At 40.5% G+C, this 11173-nt stretch overlaps 1 long non-coding RNA gene across 1 annotated transcript; it reads right to left on the reverse strand.

Annotated features, from left to right (window-relative positions):
- Positions 1 to 1168: 1168 nt before the first annotated feature.
- Positions 1169 to 9843, reverse strand: LOC142295489 (uncharacterized). The gene is made up of 3 exons (XR_012751469.1): positions 9746 to 9843; positions 9089 to 9123; positions 1169 to 1216 (listed from the first exon to the last, which is right to left on the reverse strand). It is a non-coding gene; the product is annotated as an uncharacterized LOC142295489 (long non-coding RNA).
- Between the last annotated feature and the right edge of the window lie 1330 nt (positions 9844 to 11173).

Genomic DNA, 11173 nt, shown 5'->3' on the forward strand with positions numbered 1-11173 from the left:
AGCCCTCCAAGACTGGTTTTCTGGTGGGAGGGAAAAAATTCATTACTTTCAGGAAAGCTTGCAAGTTATACTTCAAGCTTCACCCTTGTCCTCAGGGAGTGAGGAACAGCGAGTGGGGATTGTAGTTTCCTTGTTGCGGGGAGATCCCCAATCCCAGGAGTTCCCCAGTCCTGGGCCTTCTCTCTGCCAACTGATTCTCTGGCGTTGCGGTCGGTGGATATCTTTTTTGCGGCTCTGGCCCTGGTCTATGTGGATCCTTATTGCCTCTCCCTTGTGAAATCCAAACTTTGTAGGCTCCAGCAGGGGGTACGGCCGGCTGAGGAGTACTGCTTTGAGTTCTGGACATTTTCCTCCATTGGCATGTAGAATGGAATTTGGGGTAGGGCCATAGTAGGTTATCTTTATGCCCGGGGGATAGTAATACCCTTTAACACCCACTAGACAGTGTTGGCATTTATTTTGTGCTCATTGTATTGTGTCTATTAGTGTTTAATATTATTACACATTATATTCCAGACAACTTTATGCTCCAAAAATCAAATAGCGCTCTTTCCTTTTCAAGCCCTGCATGTGCCCAAAAGGCAGTTTTTGACCACATATGGGGTATCATTGTGTTCGGGAGAAATTGCATAACAAATTATGGGGTCTATTTACTCCTATTATGCATTGTGAAAATTACAAATTTAGGGATCAAGCAACAGTTTAATGAAAAAAATATGACAACCTAATGTTATCAAATTTTGTGTAGTACCTGTGGGTTCAAAATGAGGCTAAAGCTACATTTTGTGGGAAGAAATACAATTTGTTTTCATGGTGCAGAGTTTCAAATGGTATCATTTTTGTGAAGTTTCCAATATATAAGCCATTCAAATTCAATTTAAATCTAAATAGGCTCCTAAAGAAATAGATTTTGTAAATTTCTTGAGAAAAATAAAAACTGCTGCTAAACGTTTAACCCTTCTAATATCCTAAAAAAAATAAAATGTTTGAAAAATGATGTAGATGTAAAGTAGACATATGGGATATGTTATTTGTTAATTATTTTGTACACACCATGACTAAGGATTCTTTCACACATCAGTTTTTCAGTGTCAGTCACAATTCGTCGGGTCGACGGATTAACTGATCCATCGCAAATTGTGTAAAAACTGATGCGACAGGTCCGTTTTTCAGACTCATCCATCGCGTTAGTTTTCCAGCCAAAACGTCATATACACTGTAGAGAGAGAGAGAGAGAGAGAGAGAGAGAGATTGTTCAGCCAGACACTATTTTACCCCATCTGAGCATGTTCTATTACAAAAAAACGGAATCCGTCACTGGATTCCATCATAGGACGAATCCTGCGCCCATAGGCTTCCATTCTAAAAGACGAAGGACGGCGACGGATCCAGCCCCGTCCCGTCCGTGCTTTTGACTGTGACAAAAAATGTTCCTCTGGACGTCGCTTCCGTCGGGCGCACAGACATTTTTCGACGGATCCGTCGTACGACAGATGCAACGTCAGGCCATCCGTTACAATCCATCGCTAATACAAGTCAATGAGAAAAAAACTGATCCAGCGCTGGATCCGTTTTTTTCACATTTTGATCGCGACTGATTGCAAAAACTGATGTGTGAAAGAGGCTTAACTGATTTAAAGATTGAAAAATTAAAAGTTTGTTAAATTGCAAATTTTTTTACATTGTCAACAAGATTCCAAATTTTTCACAAATGAAAGGCAAAACATTTTTACCTACTTTTACCACTAACATAAGATACAATGTGTCATGAACAAACAGTCTCAGAATCACTGTGATATGTTGAAGTGTTCCAGAGTTTTAATCACATAAAGTGACACTGGACAGATTTTTAAAATTGTGTCTTGTCATTAAGGTCAAATTTAGCACTGTCACTAAAAAAGGGGAAAAATGCAGACTCTGAGCTTTAGGGTACTTTCCACTTGCGCACAGCTTCCGGTGCGAGAGCATCGGAAGCGATATGCTAATGACCCTCTGCTGTGAGCGTCAGCCGAGAGTCAAGTGACTCTGATGCGATCTTGCGATCATATCACAGTTGCGGACAAGAGGAAGGGAGCACTTTCTCTCCATCTCCTCCACTGTCTGTCTCTGCATACATCGCCCTGCACTCGTATTACATGCGAGTGCAGTGCGATGTTTCACACGCTCCCATAGGCTTGTATGGGGGTCCGTGAGCTGACACCTGCTGCCAAACGCAGCATGCTGCAATTCATTCTGCATGCCACTGTGGCATGAGAAATCAATCGCACATAGATGCTGCCCCGTAGGTTTGCACTGGTTCGAGTGTAATCCGATGTTTTATCGGATCGCACTCGCACATGAAAATCGCAAGTGGAACAGTACCTTTAATGTGAGGATATTCACATACTAGTTGAAGTAAAGGTCTAGGCATTATAGCTGCCTTTTTTCAAGGGACCAAAGGTAATTGGACCATTATTTTAAAGGGAACCTGTCAGGTGCAATATGCACTGAGAACCACAAGTAGTAACATAGATAAAGAGATCTTTATAAAAAATATTTCTAAAGATTCTTTATATTATGCTAATGAGGCCAGTGTTACTTCCCTTGGCCTTTTGGCCCTCTTAGCATGTAAGCAAGCCCCTGTGGGCATGCTTACATGCTAATGAATGCGCAGCGTCAGAGGCATGGTCGATCTTACTGCTCTCTATTCACACCGCGCCCAGAGCTAGATTTCTGCTCAGTGTGCTTGATAAGAAGCCTTGGACTTCCAATCATGCGCACTTTAAAGCCGGGTGTACACGTCACAGCTTCAAACTGGTGCAGTGCGCATGACCGGACGTTCTGATCAAGTGCATTGAGCCGAAAACCAGCAGTGGCAGCAGCGGTTAGATCGACCATGCCGCTGCACATTCATTAGCATGTTAGCACGCCCAAAGGGGCGTGCTAACATGCTAAGGGGGACGACTAGCCATGGAAAGTAAAGCCCTTGTGACTAGTCCCTAGCCACATTAGTATATTATAATATTATGAAGAATCTTTACAAATACTTTTTCTAAAGATTTCTTTATGTATGCTATGTACACGGATGGTTAGGAAGAGATTAGCAATATGCTTGTTGTTCTGGGTGCATATTGCACCTGACAGGTTCCCTTTAAAAGCTCTTAAATGGGTTGGATGGACTATTTTCTCATTAATTCATCATAAATTAAGCAGGTGAAAGGTCTGGTGCTGATTCCAAGTGTGGCATTTGCATTTGGACAGAGTTGCTGTGAACCCACAACATGCAGTCAAAGGAGTTTTCAATTGAAAAGAAACAGACTATCATTATGCTGAAAAAAAAGAGAAGAAATCCATCAGAGAGATAACTGAAATGTTAGGAGTGGCCATATCCACAGTTTGGTAAATTTTGCACAAAAAAAGCGCATTGGTGAGCTTGGGAACTCAAAAAGGCCTGGACGCCCAAAGAGGACAACAGTGGTGGAATCCTTTCCAAAGTGAAGTTAAACCTCTTGACAACATCCACCCATGTAAAGAATGCAAGTAAGTGTTACAGTATCTAGGCCTACCATAAAGAGAAGATGTCATGAGAGCTAGTACAGAGGGTTCACCACAAGATGCAAACCATTAATCTGTCTTAAAAATAGAAAGATAAGATTAGACTTTGCCAAAACACATCTAAAGAAGCCAGTCAAGTTCTGGAAAAACATTCTTTGGACAGATGAGACTAAGCTCAACCTATAGCAGAATTATGGGAAGAAGAAATTATGGAGAAGGCTTGGAATTGCTCATGATACAAACCACACTGCATCCTGTTTAAAAAATTGCAGAGGAAGTGTAATGGCCAGTCATGCATGGCTTCCAATGGCCCTGGGTCAATAGTGTTTATTGATGATATGACTGAAGACAGAAGCAAAAGCATAAATTCTGAAATGTACAGGGCAATACTTTCTGCTTAAATTCAACTGAATTCAGCAAGGGTGATTGGCAAGCACTTCAAAGTGTATGGCTTCCAGACTTCAGGCAGTCATTGCCTGCAAAGGATTCGCCACAAAATATTAAAAATGAACATTTCATTTATGATAAATATACTTTGTCCACTTACTTGTGAGCCCATGAAATGAGGAAGCTGTGTAAAAAAATATGGATGGAAGTCTTAAAGGGAACCGATCAGCAGATTTGGGGCCTATAAGCTGTGGCCATAACCAGTGGACTCTTATATACAGCATTCTAACATGCTGTATATAAAAGCCCAGGCCGCTGTGTATAACGTAAAAATCACTTTATAATACTTTCCTAAATGGTCACTGCGGTGGAGTTGGGTCATATGGGGCCTCCTTTCTTGGCCATCTTCGTCCTCCTTCTTAAGCCTGTGTGCATGACGCGTCCTACGCCATATACACTCGCCGATCCCACGCAGGTGCACTACAATACTTTGATCTGCCCTACTCAGGGCAGATCAAAGTGCGCCTGCTCTGGACCTCAATGCCGGTGAGTGTGGATGACCTATAACGCGTCATGCACCCCGGCTTCAGAAAAAGGATGACAAAGATGGCCGAAAGAGGAGACGCCGAAGAACGGAGACACCCATATGACCCATCTCCACCTCAGCGACCGTTTAGGTAAGTATTATAAAGTGATATTTACGTTTTACACAGCGGCCTAGGCTCTTATATATAGCATGTAAGAATGCTGTATATAAGAGCCCACTGGTGGTGGCCGTAGCTTATAGGCCCCAAATTTGGTGACAGGTTCCCTTTAAACATTTCACAGGATATTTAATTATACCTGAAAGTCATCAATTGCATCGAGTTGTTTCATTCTTAAATAAAAAATAGTGGCATGAAGAGCCCAAATCACAAAGATTCTGTATCTTTTTACTGCCACACAGAAAATCATGCAACGTCAGAAGAAATTAATTTTATTAACCACTTATTGACATGTACTGTCCACTTATAGGGGGGACATTAGGTATTGTGCCTGTTGGATTAGTCCTGCTTCAGCCCCTACAGTACAAACTATCACAGTGCATGTGAATGAGAGTTACAAAATCACTACGTTTGTTTGTGTCATTACATTCTATGTTTTCATTGAGGGTTCATCTGATGATAAAACGAGAATGAGCCTAAATAACTAGTTATACCATAGCGTAAAGTAACCTGACATTAACCTTTGCATACTTGCATGTCCTCAGCAGTACACTCAGTCCAGATACACTGCTCTACTTTCAGCTTCACTTACGTTTGTTTTGTGTTGCTGTAATTTTAACACAGAAAGGACGGGTGCGTCCTATTACTCTTTGCCAATTGCCATCACATTCTTGCAGGAGGAAATACCTTGTTTTACATTGTGTACTAAAGGCTATCTCACAGTGAATCAATGTAAAGGTATGCATCTGGGTCTGACTAATCAATAGGTGTGGAGTGAGTCAAAGTGACATGTCTCTAACACACAGATGGACAAAGGCACAACCTTGAGAACCTGACAAATGTATTGCCTTTGTTACTGGCATTAGTTTCATCTAGTATTTTTTATTATAAAAAATAATTCCTCATTTGCATATTATTTTATCACACACTATTTCATAATAAACTAATTAATCTACCGGGCAGAGTTACAAAGAATAAAGTCAGGGTCTACTGCAATGATTAAACTGGGCTATTAATTATGGTACAGCACTTTACCACCCAGATTCGAAGGGTCTTTGCTGGTAGATCCTCCACCCTTGTCATTGACTTTTTGGCAAATCCCTCCCCCTTCCTCCACCACTGGCTGCCATACAATTGTGATTTTCTGTAGAAATCTTTATTTTGTGTGTTCTCACTATGTACTAGTAATGAAAAGAAAATTAGTGCCAGTCTTATAGAACACGGAAACCAATGGGAAGATAATAGTGATAATAAGGCAGGAGTCAAAGAGATCATCAAACTCTTGTATTAGGACATAAAAAGTGTGCACAAGACAACCCATTTCAATATCAGTCTGCTGTCACGCATGGAGTAGAATATGTCCTTATATAATGCAAAACATATGCGATCAGACCAACAGGCGTCTGATGCACTACGAAAAACATCACAAAAAGGGGGAGACACAATATAACGTAGGTCCCTGCTGCTCGGGAGAGGGGTGAGGGTGCACCTTCTGCACTCACCTTCAGCTGACTCCTGAGCTCCCTAGCGTCCCTATACAGGTTCTTTCAATCTGTCACCGAGCAGGATACCTGGGTCCCTCAGCTGGTCCTAAACTCACCCTGTCTAGTGATTAGGCCGACAAGTACACTAGACCCGCCACTCAACTAATAAACATGGAGGGAAAGGAAAGACAGAATAAACAGAAGGATACTAAACACCAAACTTCACTGTAACAGATAGACTCAGTAGTAGCAGGTGGATGAACACATGATAAAACCTCAGCAGATTCTTCCACCAGGCTGGCCAAAGTAAAATAATTCTAGGGTCTTCTGGGAAAGCTCCAGAATTTAACCTAAATGGGTGTGGGCCCAAAGCACTACAGCTGACCTGTCCTGCTCAGACCTGCTGACAACAAACCTGAAATTAACTCCATCAGACGCCAAAGGAAAGGAAACCTCATTTAACAGAGGAGTCAAGATGGAGATGGGAGGCTCCAGGCCTAAGGCTGTCACTAGTCTCAAAACAGCGGGGAGATGACCGTGACAGATACCTTCCTCAGGCCAGTGTACTACAACCAGGTTACCAAATTAGTCACTAAGCGACACAAAAGTGGCAGTGAGAAGAAATTTCAATGACTTCATGGATGAAAAGTCACATAGATCAATTAAGTAAAAAAACAAACAAACAAGGCATCCTTGTATTAAAACTTACAAATCATAAACTATATGAATATATAATGCAAAAACATAAATAAATAAATAAGATATATAAAATATTAATGTAAAAAATATGGAGGGGTCATACAGGGAGTATAAGTACTCATGTGGTAGGGATGAAATGGTATGTATGGTACGCTTCTAGATATATTTTTGGATTATATAGTATTTTTACAAGGATGCTTTGTTTTGCTTTCTACTTTGATATGTGTAACCTTTGACCTATGATGTAATTGTGATATTTTCCTTCTCAATGAACTTTGACCTATGATGTCATTTTACTTTCATTCCAATGACCTTTGACCAGGGATGTCATTGCAACTTCCTGTTAGCACCCTTTTGTGTCTATTCAATGCTGTTTGGTAATCTAGTGGTTGTGTCACGCTTACTTGTGGAGGCACTGAGACAGATTGGAGAAAGATCTCCAAAGTGCAGTTAGCAAATAACCCACAAGAGGGGGATAGAGTGGTCAGCAAGCCAGGTCTGCAACAGGAGGTCTTGTCAATAGTACAGGAGTAAACAAATCGGTGTCAGGTGATCACTAGGGGTCAGAAGGATGTCACGTATACAGCAGAAGGGAAAGACGGAGCTGAGGTCGGGAACGGGGATACAGGTCATAGGCTGGAGAGTCAAAATAATGTACAGGGGTGGAGGATACACAAGTCGGGACCGCGGTCAGACAGATAGGACTGGGACAGCAACTAGAGTCTGGAATGGGGAGTCAGAAAAAAAGGGATGGATGAACAGAGGAGGGCGCTGGTCAGGATAGATAACAGGGAGGCAGGACAGATCAGGTTAACTCATGGGAGCAAGGTAAGCACACTACAGAGCATGAACAATTACTGGTGCAGTTCCAGAGGAACGAGGCAGAATGGAATCAACCCCTCCAATGACCTGTAACTAATATAATATAATCTAATATAAGATACCAGCAATGGCTGAGTGGCGGCGAGCCAGGTATGAATCATGACAGGTTGTATACTAATTCGAAGAAGGCATCAGACCGATGCTGAAACGCATTGCACATTACACACTTTTTATGTCCCAATTAAAGTCTTTGAAGATATCTTGGACTCTTGTCTTACTGCAGCAGCATTATTATTTTCACACTGGTTTTTATTATGAAATTTCAAACAATGGATGTGACTTTTCCCAACCAGTTCAATGGGAGCAGCAGCAGCTGATCTTTTATGCACAAGGCACATCTCCTATAGGTGAGTATTTTACCTTCAGCTAATGTCTTTCAAAGACTGTTCCCCATTTTACACCACATTAGGCACTATGGAAGGCCCTATCATTTTTTTTACTCTTTTTTTAATTTAGATATTTATTAACAAATAGGCAACAAAGAAAGTAGGACATTCATGTTTGCCATTTTTTATAGTTTTTCTCACAATTCGGACATATGGTGACTAAGCTAATTCCAATGTAATAAAGAAATATCCAGGCTATGTAATCTCACAATACATTGCCCAAATAATATGCAGTGTTTAGAAGATACTCCCTCAGATCCCAGAACACTGCAATATAGTTTCTACATAATACTACAACTGGATTCCCCAAGCAATATCACATAGAAAATGAGAACTTGCCAAACCTTTCATCCGTAAAATTGGCTCTAGAGAAGCAACCAGGATTGGGTTAGGATAGAGCCCTATAGCAGCTCTACGTCCTATGTCAATGTGTCACTGTTTTTTACCATGGGTGCACAAATTATTCAAAATATATAACATACACTTAAATCTTATTATTTCAACAAAATAAAATCTGAAAATTAAATTTTATGCACACATTTAATATCTGCGGCATTTCTGTAGAATTTTTTACGCAGTTTCATCACAAAAGCTGAATGATTTCCTAGTACCAGCAAAGTGAATGAAATTCTTGAAGTCTTATGCGCACAATGCTGTTTTTCCTAGCAGATTTGAAGCATTTTCATATCTGCAGAATGTCAATTCTTTGAGCGCTTTTACGTTGTTCTTCACCTATTCTAAAGAATGGGAAAAAAGACATAAAAAATGCATGCAAAAACCGAGTAACAAACGCGTTAAAAACAGCAAAAAGCGCTCGTTTTATGGTGCGTTTTTCCTTCCACTACTTCAGTATTTGCAGCAGAAATGTCAGCAACAGGTAGGTTGTACATAGTGAAAATTAAAAAAGTTTAAAAATAATGAAAAAAATAAAAAAAAAACACAAAAGTTCAAATTACTCCACTTTTTACCCCATTAACAAATAAAGATAATAAAAAAATAAAAATGCACTTACCGTATGTGGTATCACCACATTCAGAAAAGTTCAATCTATTAAAACATAAAAATAATGAACCTGATCAGTAAACACTAAAAACTAAATAAAATTTAAGGCCGATATTGACTGCTTTGGCTGATGGGCTAACGTGTATAGGGGTACCGACTGACTGACGGTTGGGAAAGATTTTAGCAGCTGCAGCCAATCAACAATTGCTGAATAATTGCAGCTATTTCTTAAGATCAGACATCTGTGCTGATAAAATAGTAAAGTCTGCAGACACCCAGTTTACATGGATTGGTTGCATTGGTTGCATTGGTCACATGACATTACAATGTCAAGTCACCTGCTGACACTTCTGGAACATTATATTAGAGATGATCAAATACTAGACATTAAAGATGAGTAAACCTTTGGAGGCTCGGTTGGCCGGCAGCAAAAGAGCCTAGCTCCATATGCTTGAGTCTGACCCGAACCCCGGATCAAGTCACTGATTGGCAGTTTGAGTCTCCACCCACATACAGCCAGCCATAAGCAGATCACTTCCGGTGGAAGGTGAGCGGCCTTTTCAAACTTTTTTTGTTGTACATTATATCTGATTATGTGGTTGCTACCCCCAGTGTGCACTGTTCAAACACTGCACGCGACTCGCACAGGGCAGAGCACCAAGCGTACCTGAGCACAGCGTTGCTCGCACAAGTTTTGTTCGCACGTAAAGCCTCCGATCCTTGAACCCAAACCTTCAGTTTGAAAACCGACACTCCGGTTCGCTCATCTCTAAAGATAATAAATTCATTAAATAATAGAGATAATAAATTAATCAAAATAGCACTTTTGGTTTAAAAAAATTGAAATAAGTCTAAAATTATATTTTTTATTTTCACTAACCTATTTTGTAACTATTTAGCTCACAATATTCTACTTTCACAAAATGGATAAAAATTGTGCCAAAATAACTGGCGTACAAATCAACTTCCTATGAACCCTGCAAAATCTTTTCCCATGATAATGAATATAAAAAAACAAGCAACACATATAATAGGCATTAAAAATCCACAAATTAACAGAAAAATCAGGTGCAAATAAAAACAGACGAAAAACAGCAAAAGATAACCAAAAACAGAAGCAAATACAATAACGAATCAGGCCGTAATCTTCTTTTATTATCTTATCTAGGTCACCAATATTCCATTCCACACCACCATATAACGTGTCATGGTGCAGAGGTGTCTGAGTGAGAACAAAACCCCTCTTAGCACATAAAATACATTTTCTTCATTCTATGTACAGCATAGTTGGGGGGTCCCTATCAATTATATTAGGGGCTATGCATTAATAACTTAAACTTTATCATCAACATAATTGGGATTGGAAAATAGATTTGTTTATAGCTAAAGGCTCATAAGTGTTAATGCATGGTTTTACATTGAAAGAACTTATTTGATATCCATGCATTTATTTAGTTTCTTGTTATTGTCTAACATCTACCATAATTGTTTCATTTCAGGTCACCACCGTAGATGTTGGGTAAATATCAGACAAATAGTGAGCTATAAGGACACTCCAGAAATATGACATGACTGTTGTCACTAATCTGTCTTGCAGGCTGTGCTGTAGGTGCGAGCTCCTGTTTGCTTGCCCTGACATGCACTTTCTTAGCAGCACAGTGATATAGAATCATAATTACTAAAGGTGGATCCTGTTTACCCTTGGAGATCTGCGGTTTAAAGGACCAGTCACACTAAACAACTTACCAGCGATCCCAACAACGATACAACCTGATAGGGATCGCTGGTAAGTTGCTAGGAGGTCGCTGGTGAGATGTCACACTAAGAGACGTTCCAGCAAACCCACCAGCAACCTGACCTGTAAGGGATCGCTGGAGCGTCGCTACACGTGGAAGCATGCTGCACTTGGTAACTAAGGTAAATATCGGGTAACCAACCCGATATTTACCTTGGTTACCAGCGCACACCGCTTAGCGCTGGCTCCCTGCACACCTAGCCACAGTACACATCGGGTTAATTACCTGATGTGTACTCTGCTACGTGTGCAGGCAGCAGGAGCCGGCTTCTGCGGACGCTGGTAAGCAGGGTAAGAGAG

Source organism: Anomaloglossus baeobatrachus, chromosome 3, assembly GCF_048569485.1.
Source record: "Anomaloglossus baeobatrachus isolate aAnoBae1 chromosome 3, aAnoBae1.hap1, whole genome shotgun sequence".
Taxonomy (NCBI): domain Eukaryota; kingdom Metazoa; phylum Chordata; class Amphibia; order Anura; family Aromobatidae; genus Anomaloglossus; species Anomaloglossus baeobatrachus.